We start from the raw sequence: 25,608 nt of genomic DNA, 5'->3' as shown, positions 1-25,608 counted from the left end.
TTGTTACGAGATGCAAATCAACCAGTAGCCTAATTGCTCAGACGTTTCGGTTTTGCCGCAAATCGAATAGAAAAAAGACCAAGGCTGTATGGCTGACTCTTTGAGCGTGGTTGAAGACACCTGCTACTGGTTAGTTTCAGATTGCTTGATCATTCGATGTCAATGACAGCTCACCAGTAACAGTTATTAAATGATGTATCTCTAAAAGCCTGTAGTGCTACTGCTACCTTGACTGATAGAGTCTCAAGCCAATCAGATTTAGTACAGTCAAACCACGCCCACAGAATCCTTATCTAAATAAAACAATGCAGACCAATGTTCAAATTAGTTACAGTTTAATAGGCGGAGCCTTCGCACTCAAATTACAGTTCAGATAGTGTCCTCTCCATTAGGATGGGAAATATCACGCATTCAATCATATAATCCTACATCCCAGATTATATATTACAGATGGCAGATAACCAAAATTGCTTTTAGGTGCTTTATTTATTAYTAATTATTTATGAGCATAGAATTAGCCTTATACTCACACCAATGTAATTACTCARGTATTACCTTGAAGACACAATTATGGGTTATTTTTAATAATGATATACCCATTTATTCTTTAAGAATATACACTTAATGGATGTGGACTACAACTGCCTAATTACCCTATAATAAGCCAAGGAAAATAGGTGATATTGTCTTTTGTTTGTGTTTTTTGTTCMCAGCTGAGTCAATGTATAGCTTCAAAATATGTAAATATGCTTTACGTTCATAATCTCATGGATTGTCAGTCCTTGCATCCATTGCGCCAGTCTTTGATTTTGAGAGTGGTTACATTTCTCCAGCCCCATCCCTCAGCTTTCTACTAAATCAAGTGGTGGGGCTGCTGTTTGGCTGAAATACAAACTCAGGATTGTAGCCTTACGAAAGATGCTTAGTYTGCATCCTAAATAAGCATACTCCAATTTCACTGGATGGTATAGTTTCTAGCTCTTATCAACTAGTGTTCTGTAGCTCTATCCCACTGTGCAGTCATGACATAGGTCTTCCCACCCAGGACCATAATTTCAACCTCTATGCCTTTTGATAAAACTATATGTACTCCTTGGAGTTGTATATGGTTTGTGCTTTCATATTGTTACTTTATATGACTTTTCTTAAACCAGCCAGGAATTGGAAATGCAGCAAAAATGATGGATGTTTAATGCAGAGAATACAGAATGAGATCATCGCTGATCATGACAACGTATTATACCTTTACTATGTGTAGTCATTCACAATACTATGAACATTCAATTAAACATTAAGATTTTCTCTAAATCCTAAAACCATCAACCAAGGGGATCAAGGTCAAGGATTTCTGTCCATGTTCATATGTGCAGTTGGTAATGAGGTCATGTTATGTGTTGTATGTAAAACCGAAGTACATTTACACATAAAACATCACTAAAACCATTATTTATTTACACAAGCACACATAAGACCACACATCAAGATGTACAATTCAGTCATCATAATACCAAACTAAACATTGCTTTTTGGGTTTAATAGACTAAGTCTATATATGTTAGACCAAACACATGTAGCTCATTGTTTGAATAAATTCATTCCTAATAGGAACCATGTACAGCACAAGCTGGTGTTTTACTTTTTGCCTGACGACTCATGAATTTAATTCCACTGCTCTATTGAACACCACATACATTTAGTATGAATCTGCTATCATAGAAGTTGTTTGTGTTACGTCAAAACGAGGGGCGTCATACAAAACAAATTCATCAGCGATTGGATTGTCTCTAACAAATCTAACCAGTCAGAGTATCAAAGTTGATATCGTCATCATGTAGGCCGGCTCTGGCCCAACCCATCGTTTAATCACAAACCCATCGGTTATGAGATCAATCAGAATGGTCAGAATGTGTTCGCATTCCAGAAGTTGTCGAGGAGGGAGGCAAATCCTGACTCATCATGGAGAAGAAACGTTAGTGGGCATAACATGTGGCCAGAGCGATGTAGATGGGTAGCCAGGTATATACCGTGGTTTATGCACATCATTGGTAGCCAGGCAAGTTTACTCCGGTCTCTGCTCTTGATTTGTAAGCAGTCCCCTATCACTCAAAGCTGTAGAATATGTAGAAATCAAAAAGAGTGCCGGCATTATTTTCCCCCAACATTTTATGTTACTTAAATGTAATATTTGAACCAATTCACWGAGCAGAAAAGAGCTTGAGTGAAAGGCAACATGCTGTTGACAAGACCCTATAAGAATTGAGTTTGTAGTTGATTGGCTTTATWTAGCACTTTTCTACCAACTGAGGTACTCAAAGCACTACATAGTAAGGGAGAAACTCACATCATCCACCACCAATGTGTAGCACCCACCTGGGTGATGCACTGGAACCATTTTGTGCAAGAACACTCACCACACATCAGCTGGAAAGGTGAGGTTTGATTTATGCCAATTAGGGGAATGATTAGGTGGCCATGATGGAATGGGGCCTACTCTTACAATAAGTGCCATGGGATTTTTTAATGACCACAGAGTCAAGATACCCATTTAACATCCCATCTGAAAGACAGCACCCTACACAGGGCAATGTCCCCTTCACTGGCCTGGGGCATTGGGATTTCTGTTAGACCAGAGTGCCCCRTACTGGCCCTCCAACACCACTACCAGCAGCATCTAATCACCCATCCAACGACCAACCAAAACAGACCCTGTTTAGCATCAGAGGTAAGCCAGCAGTGAAATGCAGGGTGGTATGCTGCTGGTATGAGTTTGTAACCTGACAAGTTTACAATTTGGTCTCATTTTTTTAATCTAAATGTTTCCCATTGGAACATTTATTCAACCCATTGCTCAGTTTATTTCTTTGTTGTAAGAAAATGCATATCACTTCATGTTAAAACAAATTTACAGTTAAAAAAGAAAGAAAAGTGTGATATATTGCCTATACATACGTGAATTTTATTGAATAAGAAAAGAAATACAGTAATAACATGAATGAAGCATGATTTTAAAGAGGGGCGTAGAAATAGTTTTATCTCTATAGAAATAAATGTATGAGTGAACGTTTTTCCTAATAATCTGTTTACGTGAAGCTTCATTTTGGGAACAGTGATTTTGCAATACATTTATTTGATTTGAAAATGATTAAATTAATGTTCCAACTGGCAAATGTTTGAAAAAATATCAATGAATATTTTCGAATGGGTTGATATTTCTCAAATATCATTCAAACAATCAGAAGGCGTTAATTATTGAAGCATGACAATAAGGACATTTAAAAAACAGAACGCCTTGGACCAGATTCTTCAACAGCCTACCTTATACCTTTAAGGAAATACATTACTTCTAAGATMAAGGTATCATTGAGAGCGATTACAGTACCACATTTGAAATAGAGCATGTGCTACATTTTATTATAAACTGGGTGGTTCGAACCCTGAATGCTGATTGGCTGACAGCCGTGGTATATCAGACCGTATATCACGGGTATGACACAACTTTTATTTTTACTCCTCTAATTACATTGGTAACCAGTTTATAATAGCAATAAGGCACCTCTGAGGTTTGTGGTATATGGCCAATATACCATGGCTAAGGGTTGTATCCAGGCACTCCGCGTTGCGTCGTGCAGAAGAACAMCCCTTAGCCGTGGTTTATTGGTCATATACCACACCCTCTCGTGCCTTATTGCTTAAATATACCCATGTCATATAGTGGACTATGAACACTTTTCCATACTCTGTCCAATATTTCTACAAAGCAAAAGAGACAGTAGAGATACATAGAGTATATTACACACAATATCATGGCCATTTATAGTTTATTTCAAGCAAAGAGACAATCTCGTCCCATGTTTGTGTTGTGATGTTTTCATTCTACAGTGACTCCTAAATCAATATATTTGGTATTTTGTACATGATTGTAATACACCTTTATTTATCCCTCCTATTTCCCACATTTGCTAAATTAAAAAAATACTCTTATTTTAACTCATCTTTGCTCTGTGCAGCAAATATATTGTGTTAAAGACAGACAGTGTCTCTCCGACTTTGGCTTATTTGTGCAATGTGGATCAGCACTCGACAGGACACATGGGGTGATGCGACAGACTGTCTGTCAGACACACCCCTAACCCATCCTCTCAACCAACCTGGTCAATTCACCTATCTGGTCTTTCACTCCAACAGGTAGGAGGACTGGGCAACACAATCTGTGGAGAAAAAATCATATATATTATCACTTAAAGGGATATCATAAATGCGGCACTCATTGGTATGTACCTGAATTGAGACAAATTAAAAGGTGTAATGGGTTTGTCGCATAAAGCTTACTTCTTTATTACATTTTTGTAATTATTTTCACTGCATCAGGGATAGCGTACATATGTACCTGAATTGGGATATCATAAAGGGATATCATAAAAGCAGTGACATCAGTGACCTCACTTACATTACAAATCATTTTGGAAATAAAGTCATTGTAAATCTAGAATATGATGGCTAAACCAGGCGTACCTTACCGGCTACTTATTCCTCGCCTGCCGGTCAAGGAATTTCTGTTTTCTATCTGGAGGAATCTCCTCCAAACTGATGCCATGGTTACTTGCCCTGAGGAAAGTCAAAGACAGAAGGCTTAATGGCTTGTTTGATTGGCAGTGCATTGAGCACTCAGACTCTCTTGGAATAGGTATTAAACATATCAATCCCAGCATATAAAGCAACAAAAGCCCTGTCCACACTGACAACTGTTTTCATCGACCGCTGTTGACAACCGGGTCTCAGAATGTTCATTACAATTGAGTTTGAACTCTTAACACAGATATAAAAAGTTAAGCTGGACAGGTCTAAATGAGGCAATCACCAGGGTAATGTGTTAAAACATTACAGCGATGTTTTCTGGATGCCAGGGAGAGCGTTCATCACACATGTAGCAGCAGTGGGAGGTAAGGATTAATTAAGTTCAACAGACAGGTAGTAGATGAAGAATTTTACATTTGGGTCAACATGTGAACTGAACTATGACACAAGGGTCAGGTCAGCAGCACATAGAAAGTATGATTTATAAAACGTTTAGTTCCAGCCACACAATCTGACAAATGGTCAATGGGTCAGCACATTATCAGATTTTTTACAATTATTTTCGGACATCTTATCTTCTATATCCACGATGACCTAGATGAAAATCAACTTTGATGTGAACGGGTTTCATGAGTACTACTGACAAAGGGCCTGGGACAYGCAGCTGGCAGGACTGAGAGTCAATAAGAGTATAGTTAGGAGAAACAAAGTACAACATAAATAGAGCAGGACGGCTTGTTAAATCTTACCCTGGAGTAAGGTCAGGCGGTCTTGGGAGAATCCTGTCGAACCCAGCTCTCCCAACCAACCAGAATGTATTTTCAACTCCCTTCCCCTGAAAGAGAAGTAGAGAATAACAGAAAGGAAGTAAGTAAACATTTCACTGTTAGTCTACACCTGTTGTTACAAAGCATGTGACAATAAAAAATGTGATTTTTCTGTGGTAAGTTAAGTGAATTCATTATTGTGTGTGTGTGTGTGTGTGTGTGTGTGTGTGTGTGTGTGTGCGTGCGTGCGTGCGGCGTGCGTGCGTGCGTGCGTGCGTGCGGGCGTGCGTGCGTGCGTGCGTGCGTGCGTGCGTGCGTCTACCTTCAGCTCTGTCATGCCCCTGGTGTCTATTTTGTAGCCCATTTTCAGTTCATGTAGGATATCGACTGTGCTCTGGTTGACATGGATTCTGTAAGCTGGGATATCAAACAACAACAGCAAACAAAAAAACCACAAAGGCTGCATTAGTCTTCATATATTCTGACAGTTTTTTCAATGTAAACAATTACCATTAGTTATTCATGTCTATAGAGTATCAACACTTGTGACATCATACAGTACTCACATATCCTACATATATTTAGATTTTCATTCATTGGTTGATCATAAATGTATTTAGTATAGAGTAACAAAATATCATTTATTGTGAGCCCATTGACAATTCTCACAACAGCAGTTTTTTTGTGCAGCAATTCATATGTATGGCCACTTGGTGGGAGTAGATGTGAGATTTCCTGTACTCTCATGTCACTGACTAGTACATACAGTTTATACTCTATGAAATACTCTATGTGTTCCTAGCAATCAGCAGTTAAATAAGCATATATTGTTTTGAAAATGTAAAAGATTATGAGGTTGTTTATTCATATCATCACGCCAATGGTTTTTATAATTGTTACATTAACTCATAACACATACAAATCTCAACACATMATGAAGTTTACCATTGCTGTACCAGCAGAATTGGTGGTGAAAGGATATCTGAGGCAAGCCCGTACATGGAGGATATTTTTATTAAACCCTAAATTTGCCCACTAATTCTACTGATAGTCTTAAAGGATTAGTCAGYACTTCTCATCGTAACCCTCCTTAGRCTCTTGTTGCATGCACACAAACGGCAATACACCTGTCCCTATCCTTAGTGACCTCACACGGCGTGATGGGCAAACAACGAGTGTGAGGTACTCACGCAACCCTGTTGACTCCATTCGAGAAGCCGTGTTGACAGTGTCTCCGAACAGACAGTACCGAGGCATCGTCAGACCCACCACTCCTGCCACCACAGGGCCTGGTGAACACAGAAACACACAGACATGCTGATAAGATCAGAAGTAGCATATTTCCTGATTTATGACTTGTGATTCATGACTTATTCAAAAAGCCTCCAATATCTCACAAAAGTTTCTGGAGAAAAAATGGCAAATTTAGTTTAATTGTAGAATATCCTTTCAATATTTAGCAGAGATGTTAGAATATTGTTGTTGTATGTCAATTATATTTTTTTCTGAGCTGTCCTTTWCCATACCTAAAAGTAGTCACTTCTGTGTTACTTGAAACATGCAAAACCTTCTATATTAATTGGTAGGYTAGAGTAACGAGAAGAAAGCATTAGGCAGTGGAGACTAATAGGATAACAGGGCTTAGTGGATGACATTGCACCATTCCAGGAATATGTTCCAGACGYGGATCAGGTAAAAATACACTTTTGCTCCAATACTCTGACGTTAATGCCATGTTCTATAGAATTCCAATACMCATTCTCAAATTTCATTAAATATAACATATCAAAAGTATGGTTTGCTTATGTATTGAATTGTACTATTCATCTATTGACTTTGTTGCATATGCATGAACTGCAATGTATAGCAGTTGATCTCATGGACTGCCAGTCAATGCATCTATAGATCCATCTATGAATTTGACAGTAACATTTCTCCAGCCCCATGTATGCACGCATGAGTGTAAGTCGCTTTGGATAAAAGCATCCACTAAATGGAATATGTTGTTATTATTATATTATCCCCCAGCTTAATTGCAAACCAAGTGGCTGGGCTATCGTTTAGCTAAAAAAATGAATGAAGAATTGTGGTTTTCAAGAGAAAAGGCCAGTCAATTAGTCTACATTATGAACGCTGAGGCAGAGGATAAAAATATGACAAAGAATATTAGATGGGCCACGCACCAGAGTGAAGGCCGATACGAATCTTGACCTTGACATCAGGCATGTGCCTCATCTTGAAGGTTCCAATACAGTAGAGGATGTCCAGGGACATGTTGGACATCTCAGCTGCGTGGCGTCTACCGTTCCGGTTTGGAACTCCAGAGGCTACCATGTAGGCATCTCCGATGGTCTCCACCTGAAGGCCACACAATCAATATCTTTACTGTCCCAATTGGGAAATTTGTCAAAATTACAAAGGAAGGAGGAGGTGACATAAACTCATGCACACTAAGGAATGCAGCCATTTACTTCCAGGATTTGTATTGAAAGTAGAACAAGCTTCCATTGCATCACTAATAGGACACAACTATTTTGCAGCAGGACAGGATTCTCACCTTGTAGACATCATGCTGCCCGATGATGGCATCAAAGAGTGTGTAGAGATCATTGAGTAAATCTACCACTTCAATGGGCTCGCTGAGTGCAGAGATGGTAGTGAAGCCCACAATGTCACTGAAGTACAGAGTGACCTCAGAGAAGTGCTCTGGTTTCACAGGCTTGCCCGTCTTCAGGGCCAGGCACACAGACCTATGGTGTAAGATAAGACAAGGGAGTTGATAGAGGGATGTGGATAGAGGTTAGGAGAATAAATGACCAGCGGCCAATAAACAAAATTGTTTTTTGCCTTGCACAGTAATACAATTCAATATTCTCAATACAGAGACTTTTGTTATTTATGATGTTGCAAATATGAAGTGAAATATAATGTGAAGTGGGAGGAGTGGGGGTGGGGGACTGACCTGGGCAACATCTGGGCCAGCAGCTGATCAGTCTTTTTCCTCTCCACCTCCAYCTCCTCTGTCCTCTCCCTAATCAGGTCCTCAAGGTTAGTAGAGTACTGCTCCAACATACGCAGCATTGAGTCTATGATGTTGGTCTTCTTCCCCTTGGTTATGCTCTTGAACTAAAGTATAAAAGGGAAACATACAGCATGCAGTGAGGAGGTGAAGTATGTTACATATTACTGTAATATAGTTAACAAAAAGCATGTTGTTTTGAGTTCTTGTTAGCTTGAGACTGAGTTCYTTGTGTTCAGATGTGTGCTCATGCATGTCTATGAAAAAATTGTAGGGTCAATTCAACCCCTCTGTACATCTGGCTGACTGAATACCAGGCCGATCCGAGGTGCCTGGAACCAGCAGAGCTCACCGAGTAGACATCTACCTGTCTGCAACTGCCCACCAACAGCAGAGATGAAAGACAGGACCTAATCACTCTCTCCCCTTCCCCACCACATTCAGGATTAAAGGTCCAATGCAGCCATTTTTATCTAAATATCAAAGAATTTCTGGGTACCAATTAAGTACCTTTACTGCGGTTGTTTTCAATAAAAATTGTCAAAAATAAACAAAAATAGCTTCTTAGCAAAGAGCAAGCAAGAATATTGCTAGTACTGTCTGGGAATGTTCTGAGTGGGAAGAGGAAACTGTTACTGACAGAGAGGGTTGGAACTGTTTGATGTTGATGTAACCTGGCAGGCCAAAACTCCAACCCTACAAAACAGGCTGAAATTACAGGTGGTCTTTTGAAACAGATCTTGCACTAAAAGTGCATTATCTACATTCTCAGAATTTCACAGTATTATTCCAACCTCATAGTGAGGAAATATAGTATAAAGMGGTGTAGTGGTATTTTTTTAGGTGACGGAGCGATAAAAATGTAATTTCCTCAATCAAAGTTTTTACTGACAGATGTAGCCAATTGAATAACCTATCATTATAGAATATGCATGATATGAATCCTCCAATTGCAATGTCTGCCTATGCCCACGTATTGTCTCAAGAAAATGTTACATTTCTAATACCCTCAAACACCAAGTTAGGCATAGGCTACCTAAAAGTCCAAACTGCATCTCCATGCCAACCATTTGATTGATATTCATCAGCTTCATGGGAATATGCATTTACATCTTCATGAATTACTGTTTCATGAGCCAATTAGAGCAGATGATGTTGACAAACTATTAGCCTTTCTTGTATTTTGTTTCAATCAAAGCATATACAGTCTGAAGTTTACATACACCTTAGCCAAATATATTTAAACTCAGGTTTTCACAATTCCTGACATTTAATCCTAGTAAAAATTCCCTGTCTTAGGTCAGTTAGGATCACCACTTTATTTTAAGAATGTGAAATGTCAGAATAATAGTAGAGAGAATGATTTATTTCAGCTTTTATTTATTTTATCACATTCCCAGTGGGTCAGAAGTTTACATACACTCAATTAGTATTTAGTAGCATTGCCTTTAAATAGTTTAACTTGGGTCAAACTTTTCGGGTAGCCTTCCACAAGCTTCCCACAATAAGTTGGGTGAATTTTGTCCCATTCCCCCTGACAGAGCTGTTGTAACTGAATAAGGTTTGTCGGCCTCCTTGCACGCACACGCTTTTTCAGTTCTGCCCACAAATGTTCTATAGGATTGAGGTCAGGGCTTTGTAATGGCCACTCCAATACCTTGACTTTGTTGTAGATGTCCTAACCGACTTGCCAAAACTATAGTTTGTTCGTAAGAAATTTGTGGAGTGGTTGAAAAACAAGTTTTAATGACTCCAACCTAAGTGTATGTAAACTTCAGACTTCAACTGTATCCTGCCTAGTGGTACGCTCTGCATGCACGGACCAACTGGCAAGTGTTTTCACTGACATTTTCAACCTCTCCCTGACTGAATCTGTAATACCTACATGTTTCAAGCAGACCACCATAGTCCCTGTGCCCATGAAAGCAAAGGTAACCTGCCTAAATGACTTCCGCCCCATAGCACTCACGTCGGCAGCCATGATGTGCTTTGATTGAAAGGCTGGTCATGTCTCACATCAACACCATCATCCTGGAAACCCTAGACCCACTCCAATTCGCATACCACTCCAACAGATTCACAGATGARGCAATCTCAATCACACTCCACACTGCCCTTACCCACCTGGACAAAAGGAACACCTTTTATAGGGCCTCCTGAGTGGCGCAGCGGTCTAATGCACTGCATCGCAGTGCTTGAGGCGTCACAACAGATCCACGTTCAATCCTGGGCTGTGTAGGATGTCCTTGTCCCATCGCGCTCTAGCGACCCCCGTGGCGGGCCGGACGCAGTGCACGCTGACACGGTCACGAGTTGTATGATGTTTCCTCTGACACATCGGTGCGGCTGGCTTCCGGGTTAAGCAAGCAGTGTGTCGAGAAGCAGTGCGGCTTGGCATGGTCGTGTTTCGTACGACGCATGGCTCTCAACCTTCCCCTCTCCCGAGTCCGTACGGGAGTTCCACCGATGGGACAAGACTAACTACCAATTGGAAATCACGAGAAAGGGGTAAAAAAAATAAATAGGAACACCTATGTGAGAAAGCTGTTCATTGACTACAGCTCAGCGTTCAACACCATAGTACCCTCAAAGCTAATCACTAAGCTAAGGACCCTGGGTCTAAACACCTCCCTCTGCAACTGGATCCTGGACTTCCTGACGAGCCGCCCCCAGGTGGTAAAGCTAGGCAGCAACACATCTGCCACGCTGATCCTCAATACGGGGGCCCCTCAGGGGTGCCTGCTTAGGCCCCTCCTGTACTCCCTGTTCACCCACGACTGCATGGCCAAGCATGACTCCAACACCATCATTGAGTTTGCTGACAACACAGCCTGATCACCGACAACGATGACACAGCCTATAAGGAGGAGGTCAGGACAACAACCTCTCCCTCGACGTGAGCAAGACAAAGGAGCTGATCGTGGACTACAGGAAAAGGAGGGCTGAACACGCCCCCATTCACATCGACGGGGCTGTAGTGGAGTGGATCGAGAGTTTGAAGTTCCTTGGTGTCCACATCACCAACAAACTATCATGGTCCAGACACACAAAGACAGTCGTGAAGTGGGCACGACAACGCCTCAGGAGACTTAAAAAATTTGGCATGGGTCCGCTCCTCAAGAAGTTCTACAGCTGCACCATAGAGATCATCCTGACCGGTTGCATCACCGCCTGGTATGGCAACTGCTCAGCATCCGATCATAAGGCGCTACAGAGGAAAGTGCGCACAACCCAGTACATCACTGGACCAAGCTTCCTGCCATCCAGGACTTATATACTAGGCAGTGTCAGAGGAAAGCCCCAAAAAATGTCAAAGACTCCAGTCACCCAAGTCATAGACTGTTCTCTCTGCTACCGCACGGCAAGCGGTACTGGAGCGCCAAATCCAGGTTGAAAAGGATCCTCAACAGCTTCTACCCCCAAGCCATAAGACTGCTGAACAATTAATAAAATGGCCACCCAGACGATTTACATTGACCCCCCTCCTGTTTGTTATCAATGCATAGTCACTTTACTCCTGTGTACAAATTACCTTGACTAACCTGTACCCCAGCACATTGACTTGGTACCGGTACCCCCTGTATATAGGCTCATTATTGTTATTTTATTGTGTTTCTTTTGATTTTAATTTTTACTTTAGTTTATTTAGTAAAAATGTCTTAACTCTGTTTCTTGAACTGCATTGTTGGTTAAGGGCTTGTAAGTAAGCATTTCACTGTAAGGTCTACTATACCTGTTGTATTCAGCACATGTGACAAATAAAATATGATTTGATTTGAACAAGTTGAACCAACTTGTGGTGCTGAAGGATATCTCTGCGCATTTGGCCAGTTCAGGAACAAACAATAATTTGCAGTAGGCTATAGACTAATGTAAATACAAATACATATAGTTTCATATAATTGCACTGTTTGCAAGGAGAACTTTATTGTGAGTAGGCATTTCATTGTATTGTGTAGCTTTTACACGCTGTATTATAAATACACTTTGATTAGCTTGAACATATGGTTACAATCTACCCTTTTAAAGACAAAAAACCCAGAGAGTTGAACTATCAATTCATCATTTATTTACATAGATTAAACATGCTATCAAATCAATTGACCAAAGTGAACCTAAATCATTACTACATAGAAATGCAGGAAATTCATGTTAAAACAGCCATAAAATCAAGCTGTTGGTGTGGTGTATTCATGCATCTCAATAAACCAGTGGCGATTTTAGCATTTAAATCTCGGTGGGGCAACTCAACTGGACTGGACTACATTAGCATTTCACGAAAACAGCGCATGAAGAGCACTAGTAATAATGTATTTTTGTAGGCACTAACTCCACAATGGATCTTTGGCCAAAGGTTATTGGGAAATTGGGGCGGCAGGTAGCCTAGTGGTTAGAGCGTTGGGCCAGTAACCGAAAGGCTGCTAGATCAAATTCCTGAGCTGACAAGGTAAAAATCTGTTGTTCTGCCCCTGAACAAGGCAGTTAACCTACTGTTCCTAGGCTGTCATTGTAAATAAGAATTTGTTCTTAACTGACTTGCCTAGTTAAATAAAAATAAATACAAAATGTATGTTTTTTTGTAGTTTTGAGGGGAATAAACACCGAAAATAGGGTCTTATACATTTTGTTCTATGAGATAATTTTGTGAATTTTTAAGCATTTATGTAATCAAAATGAGCACATAAAGGCTTCAGAATTCATTATGGTCATGTTAACTGACTGATATTATCTCATAGAACAAAACATATAAGATCTCCTAAGCCTGTTAACCTCAGACCTTATTTTCGGCGTTTATTCCAAAACCCCATTATTTCCGCATTAATTTCCCTCATAGGAATGGCTGAATGAACCAGAGGTAACTTATTTCTGTTTTTTAGGACTACAAGCTGGCGAGCTCTATTGCTGCCCAACTTCTGTTTCAAATCAAATCAAATTGTATTAGTCAAATGCGCCGAATACAACAGGTGTAGACCTTACAGTGAAATGCTTACTTACYAGCCCCTAACCGACAGTGCAGTTTAAAAAAATACGGATAAGAATAAGAGATACAGTAACAAGTTAATTAAACAACAAAGTCAAGGTATTGGAGTGGCCATTACAAAGCCCTGACCTCAATCCTATAGAACATTTGTGGGCAGAACTGAAAAAGCGTGTGCGTGCAAGGAGGCCGACAAACCTTATTCAGTTACAACAGCTCTGTCAGGGGGAATGGGACAAATTAAAGAGGAGCAGTAAAAAATAACAATATATACAGGGGGGTGCCGGTACAGAGTCAATGTGCGGGGGCACCGGTTAGTTGAGGTAGAATGTACATGTCGGTAGAATTAATTAAAGTGACTATGCATAGATGACAACAGAGAGTGGCAGTGGTGTGGAGAGGGGAGGTGGGGTGGGCAATGTGAATAGTCTGGGTAGCCATTTGAATAGATGTTCAGGAGTCTTTTGGCTTGGGGGTAGAAGCTGTTTAGATGCCTCTTGGACCTAGACTTGGTGCTCCGGTACCACTTGCTGTGTGGTAGCAGAGAGAACAGTCTATGACTAGGGTGGCTGGAGTCTTTGACAATTTTCAGGGCCTTCCTCTGACACCGCCTGGTATAGAGGTCCTGGATGGCAGGAAGCTTGGCCCCAGTGATGCACTGGGCCGTTCGCACTACCCTTTGTAGTGCCTTGCGGTCGGAGGACGAGCAGTTGCCATACCATGCAGTGATGCAACCAGTCAGGATGCTCTCGATGGTGCAGCTGTAGAACCTGTTGAGTATCTGAGGACCCATGCCAAATCTTTTCAGTCTCCTGAGGGGGAATAGGTTTTGTCTTGCCCGCTTCACGACTATCATGGTGTGCTTGGACCATGTTAGTTTGTTGGTGATGTGGACACCAAGGAACTTGAAGCTCTCAACCTGCTCCACTGCAGCCCTGTCGATGAGAATGGGGGCGTGCTCGGTCCTCCTTTTCCTGTAGTCCACAATAATCTCCTTTGTCTTGATCACGTTGAGYGAGGGGTTGTTGTCCTTGCACCACACGGCCAGGTCTCTGACCTCCTCCCTACAGGCTGTCTCGTTGTTGTTGGTGATCAGGCCTACCACTGTTGTGTCATCGGAAAATTTAATGATGGTGTTGGAGTCATGCCTGGCCGTGCAGTCATGCGTGAACAGGGAGTACAGGAGGGGGCTGAGCACACACACCTGAGGGGCCCCTGTGTTGAGGATCAGCGTGGCAGATGTGTTGTTACCTACCCTTACCACCTGGGGGCGGCCCGTCAGGAAGTCCAGGATCCAGTTGCAGAGGGAGGTGTTTAGTCCCAGGGTCCTTATCTTATTGATGAGCTTTGAGGGCACTACGGTGTTGAACGCTGAGCTGTAGTCAATGAATAGCATTCTCACATAGGTGTTCCTATTTTTTTTTGTCCAGGTGGGAAAGGGCAGTGTGGAGTGCAATAGAGACTGCATCATCTGTGGATCTGTTGGGGCGGAATGCAAATTGGAGTGGGTCTAGGGTTTCTAGGATGATGGTGTTGATGTGAGACATGACCAGCCTTTCAAAGCACTTCATCGCTACAGACGTAAGTGCTATGGGTCAGTAGTCATTTAGGCAGGTTACCTTAGTGTTCTTGGGCACAGGTACTATGGTGGTCTGCTTAAAACATGTTGGTATTACAGACTCGGACAGGGAGAGGTTGAAAATGTCAGTGAAGACACTTGCTAGTTGGTCAGCGCATGGTCGCAGTACACGTCCTGGTAKTCCGTCTGGCCCTGCGGCCTTGTGAATGTTGACCTGTCTAAAGGTCTTACTCATATCAGCTGCGGAGAGCGTGATCACACAGTCTTCCGGTACAGCTGGTGCTCTCATGCATGTTTCAGTATTATTTGCCTCGAAGCGAGCATAGAAGTAGTTTTGCTCATCCGGTAGGTTTGTGTCACTGGGCAGCTCTCGGCTGTGTTTCCCTTTGTAGTCTGTAATGGTTTGCAGGCCCTGCCACATCCGACAAGTGTCAGAGCCGTGTAGTACAATTCGATCTTAGTCCTGTATTGACGCTTTGCCTGTTTGAAGGTTCATCGGAGGGCATAGCGGGATTTCTTATAAGCTTCCAGGTTAGAGTCCCGCTCCTTGAAAGCGGCAGCTCTAGCCTTTAGCTCAGTGCGGATGCTGCCTGTAATCCATGGTTTCTGGTTGGGGTATGTACGTACGGTCACTGTGGGGACGACGTCATCGAAGCACTTATTGATGAAGACAACGACAGATGTGGTGTACTCCTCAATGCCATTGGAGGAATCCCAGAACATATTCCAGTCTGTGCTAGCAAAACAGTCCTGTAGTTTAGCATCTGCTTCATCTGACCACTTTTTTTATTGGTCTAGTCACTGGTGCTACCTGCTTTAATTTTTGCTTGTAAGCAGGAGTCAGGAGGATAGAATTATGGTCAGATTTGCCAAATGGAGGGCAAGGGAGAGCTTTGTATGCATCTCTGTGTGTGGAGTATAGGTGGTCCAGAGTTCTTTTCCCTCTGGTTGCAGATTTAACATGTTGATAGAAATGAGGTAAAACTGATTTAGGTTTGCCTGCATTAAAGTCCCCCGCTACTAGGAGCACCGCCTCTGGGTGAGCGTTTTCTTGTTTGCTTATGGCGGAATACAGCTCATTCAATGCTTTCTTAGTGCCAGCGTCTGACTGTGGTGGTATGTAAACAGCTACAAAGAATATAGAGGAAAACTCTCTCGGAAGGTAATGTGGTCTGCAGCTTATCATGAGAAACTCTTCCTCAAGCGAGCAATGGCTTGAGACTTCCTTAGATATCGTGCACCAGTTGTTGTTTACAAAAATACATAGACCGTCGCTCCTTGTCTTACCAGACGCCGCTGTTCTATCCTGCCGGTACATCGTATAACCAGCCAGCTGTATGTTGATATTGTCGTCGTTCAGCCACGACTCCGTGAAGCATAAGATGTTACAGTTTTTATTGTCCCATTGGTAGTTTAATCTTCCCAATAACTCGTCTATTTTATTGTTCAAAGATTGTATGTTTGCGAGCAGAATTGAGGGGAGTGGGGGTTTATTCGATCTCCTCCTACTCCTCAGAAGGCAGCCCGCCCTCCGGCCTTTCTTTCTCAGCCTCCTCTTCACGCAGATCACTGGGGTTGGGGCCTGTTCCCGAGGGAGCCGTATATATCCTCCGCCTCGGGCTCGTCAGAGTTGTGAAAGAAGAAAAAGGATTCTGCAAGTCCGTGGTGAGTAATCGCAGTCCTGATGTCTAGAAGTTATTTTCGGTCATAAGAGACGGTAGCAGCAACATTATGTACAAAAATAAGTTACAAACAACGCAGATAAACAAACAAAAAACACAATCGGTGTCACGCCCTGACCTGAGATATCTCTGTTTTCTTTATATTTTGGTTAGGTCAGGGTGTGACTAGGGTGGGTACGTTAGTTTTTGTATTGTCTAGGGTTTTTTGTATGTCTAGGGTTTATGTAGGTCTAGGTGATTTGTATGTCTATGGTGGCCTGATATGGTTCCCAATCTGAGGCAGCTGTTTATCGTTGTCTCTGATTGGGGATGATATTTAGGTAGCCATTTTCCCTTTGGTGTTTATGGGTTCTTGTTCCATGTTTAGTTGCCTGTCTGCACTACTCATATTAGCTTCACGGTTCGTTTTGTTATTTTGTTCGTTTGTTCAGTGTTCATTCCTAAATAAAGAAGAATGTACGCATACCACGCTGCACCTTGGTCTCCTCCTTACAACGGCCGTGACAATCGGTTGGGGGCACGTAAAATGTCTGCCTTCTGCTTCGGCGCCATTCACTAGATGTAGTGAAAATAGATAACTGGAACGCACCTTTTGTCCATTGTTCTCGCCTCAATCTCAGTGGACTAACAGCTGATATCAATCTTGGACTATTGAACAGGGATATTTAAGCAATAAGGCACGAGAGGGTGTAGTATATGGCCAATATACCATGGCTAAGGGCTGTTCTAAAGTACGACACAACGCAGAGTGCCTAGATACAGCCCTTAGCCGTGGTATATTGGCCATATATCACAAACCCCGAGGTGCCTTATTTGTCTCGCTGGTGTGAAGGATCGGGAGACAGGCGCAGGAATGRGTAATAAGGGTTTTTATTTCCCAAATTACAGCGTGCCGTGTAAAGGCATGGAGACGAAGACCAAACAAACACGTATACAAAACACAGGGTAGAAACCCATTCGGACTCATTCGGACTTTGACCCAGAGCCACTACAGAGTTTAATTTAATGCATTCAATGTTGTCTTCTCATCCCTAAAATCCCTGATTGGTTTGAGCGTGTAAATCTGTGTGTACCTCTATATTATTACTATCTTTCTCCTAGAAATTCCTTGCTGTTTCATTTTAGAGTTATTAGAACAACTGCTTGCCTGACCCTTTTGGGCTATCTAATTCCCCTTTCCCTGTTGAATTTGAATCTGTAACCCTATTGTACAATTTTGATCCAAATCCTTCATTAATCATTAATTCTGTAAAATGAATTGCTTTATCTTGATGCGCTTAAAATAAATCTTATTCGTTTATAAAGTATTCGCTGCCTCTGAGAGATTCATTTGTCTTGTCATTCAATAACTCAATTGCTTTCAGAATTATAATAATTGTAGTTAGTTATAATTGCAAGATCGGCACACTCATTAGGCAGGATTAGGTGGCCGCCTATGGCGACAGATTGACGAGGGGGACATTTTCTGAGCTAAACGGACCAAAACGCACTTCCAACAACACATAAAACCTCACATAATTCTGCACAAAAACAATGACATATTCTCTACAACCAGTGGCATATGAGTTTTTCAGTTGAGCGCTGATGGCGCCTTGTGATAAACAGTGCCCATTTTGTCAAAGGTCGGGGCAGGGTGCTGTTGGAGAGACGCAGCGCTAAGGCGCTCCACCAACGTTCCATCAAAAAAAACTATCTAACATAAATCATGTAGCAGATATGGTAGAAAGAGTATGTGGCCTTTTCTGTAGCCTACAGGCTGGAGATAAAATGTATGCCAGTGTAATATGATGACAATATAATGACACGGATACTTTTTTCAAATAACCTAACCAAAATGGCACCCAATCGATAAAAAAATGTGCTGTCATGTTAAACAACATATCAGAAAAACAGAACAGGTCAAAGTAAAATGGACAATATGGAATGGACAARCACAACTGTTGTACAGGAGTTTCACCCCATTGTCATGATCAGTGGTTTAAAGTTGTTTTCCGTACTTTTTTGACAAGCTGATCATAACGAAAAAGAAAATGCTTCTGCATTTCCTCCCATATAAACACATTGCAAATAGCGACACGATCCTGATGAAGTTGGGTAGCTGATATTCAGAGCTTAAATAGCCAAACTGATTATTCACAGGAATCAGGACTAATAATGCCAATGCAACGGCCTGTTTTACAAATGGTGGGCCTATCACATTGATGGGCATTCATCAAATTTCATTGCGGTTGACATGGTAGGCTACACCCCAGTAAGCACGAGCCAACGTCTTTTGTATGTCTTTTTTTGTCATTTTTTGTGTTTTACAAACAGTAGGCTTACCACATAGATGGACATTCATAAAATGATATTTCAGGCAACACTAGGCTACACCTCAGTAAGCATGGTCCGACACCATGCCTTTTGGACATCTTTTTTTGGTACAGTCTGGACCAGCCTTGATTTCCACWTTCATGGACATTGGTTTTTGGTCTGGTCCATACAAAATCTGAACCAATCATAGGATGTCTATGTTTGGTTCAGATTTGGTGCGGTCCAGACAGGACTTGATTTCAACGTCCACGGACATACATTTTTMGTTCAGATTTTGTCCGGTCTGGACCAGCCTTGATTTGGTACAATATAGACGTCTATAAATTACATATTTTCAACTTTCATTCAGAACTGAAAATGAACCTGATTTCAATGTCCGGAAAATATGTATTTTTCAACATCGAGAAAAGATGCCTTTTGAACGTCCTGGAAAACATGTATTTTTAAGGTCTGGCACAGGGCAGCAGGCAAGGACCTACCCTGTATAATTGTAGCTATTTATAGTTTCCTACCAACTACAAAAGAGTAGGTGGTGCTCCAACCTTCACAGGTAATATTGTCAATTAATAACCTAATGAATTAGACATGTATCATAGTGTAGCACATGGGGATGTGTGAAACTTACTCCTCAGCCTTATGTGTCCGGCTTGGGTCGCCTCATGAGCTAGATTTTGAGGTGGAGCAATCGGCTAAGTGAGGACAGTCACGTGTGCTAGTAAGGAAGAGGTCCCGAGTTCGCGCCAGGTATGGTCCGAATCGGGAGGAAGTGGTACTTGCTAAGCAAGCAGCATGGTGTCCTTAACAATCGCATATTACACCATTCTTCTACAAAATGTTGTTACGAAACCGATTAACTAGCATAGTAATATTGTTGCCCTCTRTAAGTGTAGGGGTCTAAGGCCTAGTTAACTGGTCTGTAACCTAATTTAAGATGTGCATCTATGTGAAAAATCTGTGTATGAATCTAGGTGTACATGTTCCCAGGGAGACAGCAACCTTATCTTGGTCCAGGACCAGTTCTGTCCCTCTTGACCWCTTGGTCACAAAAATAAATATATACAAAAAGGAAAACTACAAACGGCATGCCCAAAGTAAAGAATCAAAACCAAACTAAAGGCATTATCTCCACCAAACCAACCAGCAGCCTCACGACTCCAAGCTGGCACTCTGACTGACGATCACCTTAAGTGATGGCACCTGATGTGCATATACACCAGGTTCAGCACTTGGACAAGGTTGCTGCTGCCCCCTGGGGGAATGGAGTCTGGAAGTGGTAGTGAGCTGGAGTGTGCTGTCTAAACTACCTGACCTATTCCATAACAATGTACTGTATCTTCTTATGGCTGCAGGGGCAGTATTGAGTAGCTTGGATGAAAGGTGCCCAAGAAACACCTGCCTCCCACTCAGTCATAGTTGCTAATATTTGCACATTGTTATTAGTATTGGATAGAAAACTCTGAAGTTTCTAAAACGTTTGAATTATGTCTGTGAGTATAACAGAACTCATATGGCAGGCAAAAACCTGAGAAGTTCCACTTCCTGTTTTTTCTGAGGGTGCTAGATTTTCAACCAAGCTCTCATTGAAATTACAGCGAGATATTGATGAGTTTTCACTTCCTACGGCTTCCACTAGATGTCAACGTCAATAAGAACTTTGTCTGATGACTCTAAGTGAAGGGGGGCCGAAGGAGACAGGAATTAGTCACCACTCGCCCGAGCTGACCATGCTTTGACCATGCGCTGTTCATGATAGGCATCTCCGTTCCATCGCTCAACTGAAGTCAATCTAATTCTCCGTGTGGAACGTTATTCAAGATGTATGTTAACAACATTCTAAAGATTGATTCAGTACATCGTTTGACATGTTTCTACTGACTGTTACGGAACTTTTGGACATTTCGTCAGTTATAGTGGAATTGTTTACCAAACGCGGCGAACCAAAGTAGCTAATTGGACATAAATAACGAACATTATCGAACAAATCAAGCATTTATTGTGGACCTGGGAATCCTAGGACTGCATTCTGATGAAGTTCATCAAAGGTAAGGAAACATTTATCATGTATTTTCTGGTTTCTGTTGACCCCAACATGGTGGCTAATTTGGCTATTGTTCTGAGCTTCGTCTCAGATTATTGCATGATTTGCTTTTTCGTAAAGTTTTTTTGAAATCTGACACAGCGGTTGCATTAAGGAGAGGTATATCTATAATTCCATGTGTATACTTGTATTATCATCTACATTTATGATGAGTATTTCTGTTGAAACGATGTGGCTAGCAAAATCACTTGATGTTTTTGAACTAGTGAATGTAACGGCCCAATGTAAACTCAGATTTTTTTATATAAATATGAACTTTATCAAAAAAACATGCATGTATTGTGTAACATGAAGTCCTATGAGTGTCATCTGATGAAATAATCAAAGGTTAGTGATTAATTTTATCTCTATTTCTGCTTTTCTGACTCTATATTCGCTGGAAAAATGGCTGTGCTTATTGTGGTTTGGTGGTGACCTAACATAATCGTTTGTAGTGCTTTCGCTGAAAAGCAATATATTTGAAATCGGACACTTTAGTGGGATAACAACAAGATTGCCTTTAAAATGATGTAAGACACATGTATGTTTGAGGAATTTTAATTATGAGATTCTCTGTTGTTTGAATTTGGCGCCCTGCACTTTCACTGGCTGTTGTCATATCGATCCGGTAGCGGGATTGCAGCCATAAGAAGAGTATGTATGTGTATGTATATAGAGTGCCTTTCAGAAAGTATCCAGACACCTTGATCTTTTTCACATTTTGTTACATTACAGCATTATTCTACAATGTATTAAATTGTTTCCCCCCTCATCAATCTACCACAATACCCCATAATGACAAAGCAAAAAACTGGTTTTTTAGAAATTCTCACAAATGTATAAAAATAAACTGAAATATCGTATTTACATAAGTATTCAGACCCTTTACTCAGTACTTTGTTGAAATACTTTTGGCAGCGATTACAGCATGGATTCTATTGGGTATGACGTTACAAGCTTGGCACACCTGTATTTGGGGAGTTTCTCCCATTCTTCTCTGCAGATCCTCTCAAGCTCTGTCAGGTTGGATGGGAGCGTTGCTGCGCATCTATTTTCAGGTCTCTCCAGAAATGTTTGATCGGGTTCAAGTCCGGGCTCTGACTGGGCCACTCAAGGACATTCAGAGACTTGTCCCAAAGTCATTCCTGCGTTGTCTTGGCTGTGTGCTTAGGGTAGTTGTCCTATTCAAATGTGAACCTTCGCCTCAGTCTTAGGTCCTGAGCACTCTGGAGCAGGTTTTCATCAAGGATCTCTCTGTACTTTGCTCCGTTCATCTTTCCCTTGATCCTGACTAGTCTCCCAGTCCCTGCTGTTGAAAAACATCCCCACAGGCTGATGCTGCCACCACCATGCTTCACCGTAGGGATTGTGCCAAGTTTCCTCCAGACGTGACACTTGGCATTCAGGCCAAAGAATTCAATCTTGGTTTCATCAGACCAGAGAATCTGGTTTCTCATGGTCTGAGAGTCTTTAGGTGCCTTTTGGCAAACTCCAAGCGGACTGTCATGTGCCTTTTACTGAGGAGTGGTTCCATTTGGCCACTCTACCATAAAGGCCTGATTGGTTATCCTTCTGGAAGGTTCTCCCATCTCCACAGAGGAAGTCTAGAACTCTGTCAGAGTGACCCTTGGGTTCTTGGTCACCTCGCTGACAAATGCCCTTCTCCCCGGATTGCTCAGTTTGGCTGGGCGGCCAGCACTAGGAAGAGTCTTGGTGGTTCCAAACTTCTTACATTTAAGAATGTTGGAGCCCACTGTGTTCTTGGGGACCTTCAATGCTGCAGACTTTTTTCGTACCCTTCCCAATCCTGTCTCAGAGCTCTACAGACAATTCCTTCGACCTCATGGCTTGGTTTTGCACTGTCAACTGTGCGACCTTATATAGACATGTGTGTGCCTTTCCAAATCATGTCCAATCAATCAAATTTACCACAGGTGGACTCCAATCAAGTTGTAGAAACATCTCAATGATGATCATTGGAAACAGATGCACCTGAGCTCAACTTTGAGTCTCATAGCAACGGGTCTGAATACTTATGTAAATAAGGTATTTCTGTTTTTTATATTGAACAAATTTGCAAAAAATTAGAACAACCTGTTTTCACTTTGTCATTATGGGGTATTGTGTGTAGATTGCTGAYGAAAACGTTTTATTTAATCCATTTTAGAATAAGGCTGTAACAAAACTAAATGTGGAAAAAGTCAAGGGGTCTGAATTCTTTCCGAAGGTACTGTATGTAGCTTTGTGTATGTTTGTGTACAGTAAAGTAGGCTACCTGTTTGAATATCTCCTCGAAGGTGGGTCTCTTGTCTGGCTCCTCACTCCAGGCCTGTTTCATGACCTGGATCACCTCTAGTGGAGCTTCATCCGCTGACACAGTGGGCCGACACAGTGGTGGGGGAGATTTCAACTTACTGAGGATCTCTGTCAAACACACACACACACACACACACACACACACACACACACACACACCTATACTCTCCAATAATCGTACTGTTCACATTGGCATGGAGTCCATTCCTGCTGTTTTTGTTTTACATCTGACACAACTAGCCCCATGTATGGTGGTACTGTTTGATAGGAGGTCTAACCCTTGGGAGGCATGTCCAGCATGCAGAAGGGAGCACAGCGGGCGATGACCTCCTGCATAATGATGGCGAAGCTGTAGACGTCCCCATGGAACGTTCCTCTCTTCATCAGCTTGGAGTTCCTTAGCAGCTCTGGAGCCACCCACAGCTGATCTGTTAGGTGGACCATGGAGTTAGGGGACAAGAGTGGAGGGTTGGATTAAGTGATCTGTTAGGTGGACCACACCAGGAGTTAGGGACAGAGTGGAGGGTTGGATTAAGTGATCTGTTAGGTGGACCAGGGAGTTAGGGGACAAGAGTGGAGGGTTGGATAAGTGATCTGTTAGATGGACCATGGAGTTAGGGGACAAGAGTGGAGGGTTGGATTAAGTGATCTGTTAGGGACCAGGGAGTTAGGGGAACAAGATGGAGGGTTGGATTAAGTGATCTGTTAGTGGACCATGGAGTTAGGGACAAGAGTGGAGGTTGGATTAAGTGATCTGTAGTGGACCAGGAGTTAGGGACAAGAGTGGAGGTGTGATTAAGTGATCTGTTAGGTGGACCATGGAGTTAGGGAACAAGAGTGGAGGGTTGGATTAAAGTGACTGTTAGGTGGACCAGGGAGTTAGGGACAAGAGTGGAGGGTTGGATTAAGTGATCTGTTAGGTGGACCAGGGAGTTAGGGGACAAGAGTGGAGGTTTGGATTAAGTGATCTGTTAGGTGGAACAGGGAGTTAGGGCACAAGAGTGGTGTTTAGATTAAATGTTTCACACACAAACCTGACTAGGGGATAAACGAACAAGTGTCTTTTGTTCTTGTAATTACTTGGTGAGAGATGATTTCTGCTCTGATGTTGAGTACTCATTGTCTCCATGGACTTACCCTCAGGCCTGCCTTTGTCAAGTTGATGCTCTGGGTGGATAAGATCTCGTTGAAGCCGTACTCAGTCACCTTCAGCACAAAGCGTCCGTCCACCACACAGTTTCGGGACTTCAGGCGCCCGTGGATGACATCCCGGTTGTGCAGGTACCATTTCCCTGGGAGGGAGGGTCAGAAAGATTGAGACAGTGTAACAACGAGGAGAGAGAGTATGGTCAGAAATGTCTATGTCTCCTCACCCTGACCAGATCCATCAACGGAGGACTTGAACATCCAGTCGAGACGCATTTCCTCGTTGTTGAGAAGGTCCTCCAAGCTGCCCCTGGTACAGTGCTCTGTCACAATACCAAATATCCCCTGAGTCAAGGAACAGGCCAAGGAAACAGGTTGAGATTCTCATGCCGCATGTCCCTGAGCTGAGAGAGGGGAGAGGATAGAGAGGAGAAGTAGGGTATGACAGAGGAACAGTGCAGCGTTCAGACAGCGCTTCAATGTCTGGCTTTTGACTAACTCACTCAGTCAGTCACTCACTCACCTTGGTGAAAAATATTTTTGTGCTATTACTGACACTAGACACAGTGTTCCATTGGACATCTCTTCAACCACCCAGTCACCCTAGTGAACATATAATACAAAGGTATTAGCAAATGTTTATCTGGAAAACCCAAAAAGCTAGGGACAGGACACTAAACAGAGATGTATTGTTATAACTGTTTGTCACCAAGACAGGCAAGAGTAGCACTATTGGGTGTTATTTCTTACATGCAGCGCATCACACATTGGAATATTGGATTGCTGTCTCTGTTTGAAAGTAGTTTTAAGTAGATCACCACATTAACATGTGACCCACCTCGAAGACGGCGACGTTGGAGTGTCAGGGGTGGAGGCAAAGTAGCTGCGTCCTGACACTGAGTGGCGAGGCGTATTCACGTCCAGCTGACTCTTCATCATACTGTCCTCATTCAGCTTCTACTCAGAGGAGGAGAGGAGAGGAGAGGAGAGGAGAGAGAGGAGAAGAGAGAGAGAGAGAGAGAGAGAGAGAGAGAGAGAGAGAGAGAGAGAGAGAGAGAGACAATGTAAAGTAATAAATAACTTGCCATGTCAAAAAAGTATTGCAATTGAATTGAATTGGCAGAGAGAGAGAGTCAGAGCAGAGATCAGACCGGAT

General features: G+C 42.2%; 1 pseudogene; it reads right to left on the bottom strand.

The window, feature by feature from the left end:
* Positions 1-1,451: 1,451 nt before the first annotated feature.
* LOC111950226 (retinal guanylyl cyclase 2-like) overlaps positions 1,452-25,608 on the bottom strand; it is a 37,713-nt pseudogene continuing 13,556 nt past the window's right edge.

This window comes from Salvelinus sp. IW2-2015, linkage group LG23, assembly GCF_002910315.2.
Source record: "Salvelinus sp. IW2-2015 linkage group LG23, ASM291031v2, whole genome shotgun sequence".
Classification (NCBI taxonomy): Eukaryota; Metazoa; Chordata; class Actinopteri; order Salmoniformes; family Salmonidae; genus Salvelinus; species Salvelinus sp. IW2-2015.
Note: the sequence above shows the minus strand (reverse complement) of the source record. Positions and strands in the feature narration are given on the sequence as shown.